Below are 3,371 nucleotides of genomic sequence, written 5' to 3' on the forward strand. Positions count from 1 at the left end.
ACTGTGGCCCCTAAGGGCCTTAAAGAAAAAATATCCTGGAATGTCTTCATAAATATAGGATACATGTTTCATATTATCCATGTATTAGGTTTTTTCTTTTCATGCACATATTGAAATATATTTTTAAGTGTTTATCTCCAAACTTTCATATCTCTTTTTATAGGTATTAGGATGATCACTTAAAGCTCAAACTGTTACAAGTGTTCACTTAGTTTTAATCATTTAGTTACATTGTATTCACTGCAGCACCTCATTATGCTGTTGGCTTCTTTCCCCTTTGTTTTGATAGGCGTAGCATCAGGGGTTGCTAGGTGCTGGCTGATGTCACCTGACCTATCCGGGCATCACATTGCTTCACACGGCCATGGCTGTTATCATCGGAAGGCATGAACCAGTGCTTTTTCTTTGAGCACATATATAAGGTAAGACACTTGTTTCACTTACTTTCACATGTCCTGATGATAAGACCCTTGGGTCTTGAAACGTTGACTATTGTTATGAAATTTGTTATATTATATCACATTTCTCCATCAAAGAGGAGTGCCGCCTGTGTTTTTTTTTTGGGGAGGGGGCTCTTAGCTTCATAAGGGGATTAATTATCTCTCTCATATATATATAATGGGGCTATTGTAATGAAATAGTCACCAAATGTCAGCAACATCCCATGCAATCCACACATGCAGAGAAAACAAACAATAGATGTCCACAAATTAAGTTATGTGTAATAATGTGAAATAACACAGGGAAAGAGAATTGAACTCACTTATTGAAATTAATTTAATTCTTCATACAAAAGCCTTTGTTGGTAATGACAGCTTCAAGTAGCCTCCTGTATGGAGAAATTAGTTGCATGCATTATTCAGGTGTGATTTTGGCCCATTCTTCCACACACAGTCTTCAAATATTGGTGGTTCTGTGGGGCTCTTCTATGAACTCTGATCTTTTGTTCTTTCCATAGATTTTCGTTTGGATTCAAGTCAGGTGATTGGCTGGGCAATGCTAGAAGCTTTAATTTCTCTGAAACCAAATGAGAGTGTCCGTGGCAGTGGCATAACTAGGGTATTTGGAGCGCAGGGCAAATGTAAAAATGGCCACTTAAAAATGTGGCGTGTCAACATGACACACCCCTTTATCGTCACTCTGAACATTCCTTTCCATATGCACCTTAACCCCAGTAGTGTCCATTATACAGTACCCCCAGTATCCAATACCCCCTGTAGTGGTCCCCCTTATGCAGCTCCTTATTAGTTTCCCTTATTCAGTACCCTAGTAGTGGTCTCCCTTATATAGTGCCCCCCCCTATGAAATGCCCCCAGTAGTGGTCTCCCTTATGCAGTGCTCCTTTATATATTGCCCCCAGCAGTAGTCCACCCCCTTATGCAGTGCCCCCAGTAGTGGTCCCTCTTATGCAGCCCCTCATTAGTTCCCCTTATTCAGTACACCAGTAGTGGTCTCCCTTTTGCAGTGCCCCCCCTATGAAGTGCCCCCTGTAGTGGTCCCCCCTTATGCAGTGCCCCCAGTAGTGGTCCCCCTTATGCAGGCCCCAGCAGTGATCCCCCCTATCCAGTGCCCCTTATACAGTGCCCCCTGTAGTTTTCCTCCATATTTAGTTCCCCTAGTGGTCCCCCCAATGCAGTGCCCCTAGTAGTAAGCCCCTTATTTAGTGCCCCCAGCAGTAGTCCCCCCCTTATCAAGTGCCCCCAGTAGTGGTTCTCCTTATGCAGGCCCCCAGCAGTGATCCCCCCTATCCAGTGCCTCTTATACAGTGCCCCCTGTAGTTTTCCTCCCTATTTAGTGCCCCCAGGAGTAGTCCCCTAGTAGCAAGCCTCTTATATAGTGCCCCCAGTTGTAGTTTTCCCCCCTCCCAATACAGTGCCCCCAATAGTAGTCCCCCCAGCTGTAGTCCCCAGTAGTGCCCCAACCCCTGGGAAGCCTAGTGCCGGTCCTTTGTAAATGTGTAGCGCTGACTGCACACACTGCAGTCGGTGCTACACTGCCTAACTAGGGCGGATCAGTACCATGGCGGTGCCCAGGGCACATGCCCTGCTCGACCCCCCTTAGTTACGCCACTGGTCCTTGGCTTAGTGTTTGGGATCATTGTCTTGCTAAAATGTCGACTCTTGTTTCATCTTCAGCATCCTGGTAGATGGCAGCAGATTTTTATCAAGAATGTCTTGGTACATTTTTCCATTCATCCTTTCTTCAATCACATGAAGTTTGCCAGTACCATGTACTGAAAAATAGACCCACACCATGATGTTCCCACCTCCAAACTTCACTGTTGATATGATGTTTTTAGGGTTATGTGCAGTGCCATTTCTCCTCCAAACATGGTGTGTATTATGGAATCCAAAGAGTTACATTTTGGTCTCATATGACCAGACTATATTCTCCCAGTATTTCACAGGTTTGTTCAAATGTTGTGAAGCAAACTTTAAACAAGCTTCAACATGCTTTTTCTTCAGCAATGGAGTCTTGAATGGTTAGTGTGCATACAGGCCATGGCGGTTGAGTGCATTACTTATTGTTTTCTTTGAAACAATTGTACCTGCTAATTCCAGGTCTTTCTGAAGCTCTCCACAAGTGGTCCTTGACTCTTGAAAACTCTTCTGATAATTATTTTAACTCCTCTATCAGAAATCTTGTGAGGAGCACCTGGTCGTGGTTTATAGTGAAATTATGTTCTTTCCACTTCTGAATTATGGCCCAAAAGTGCTCACTGGGAAATTCAGAAGTTTAGAAATCCTTCTATAACCAATTTCATCAGTATGTTATGCAAAAATAAGGTTGCAAAGGTCTTGTTTTTACCCATCATGAGATGTTTCTTGTGTGACACCTTGGTAATGAGACACCTTTTCATAGGCCATAAGTTGGGTCTGAACTAGCTTATATTAATTTGCAGTGACAAGGGGCAAGATTGCATTCTAATTACTTATACATTTCAGCTGGTGTCTTGGCTTTCCATGCCTTTTTGCACCTCTCTTTCTTCATGTGTTCAATAATTTTTCCCTGTGTCATTTCACATTATTACACATAACTTAATATATGGAAATCTATGGTTTGATTTCTTTGCATGTGTGGATTGCATGGATTATTTCTGATATTTGTTGAAAACTTCATTTCAATAGCCCTATTACACATATATTTCCTGAGATAAATGTTGATGTGTTCAATACTTATTTTACCCACTGTGTGTATATATATATATATATATATATATATATATATATATATATTAGAGATGTGCGGGTTCGGATTTACTCGGTTCTTATAACCATTTTATCGCAAGTTCGGATTAGTTCGGATTTATTTTATTGGCTATCCAAAACACATGATAGCTGATAGCCAATAAAATGCCGTTTTGAGATCCG

This window comes from Taudactylus pleione, unplaced genomic scaffold (assembly GCF_031769625.1).
Source record: "Taudactylus pleione unplaced genomic scaffold, aTauple2 ptg000108l, whole genome shotgun sequence".
In the NCBI taxonomy this organism is placed as follows: Eukaryota; Metazoa; Chordata; class Amphibia; order Anura; family Myobatrachidae; genus Taudactylus; species Taudactylus pleione.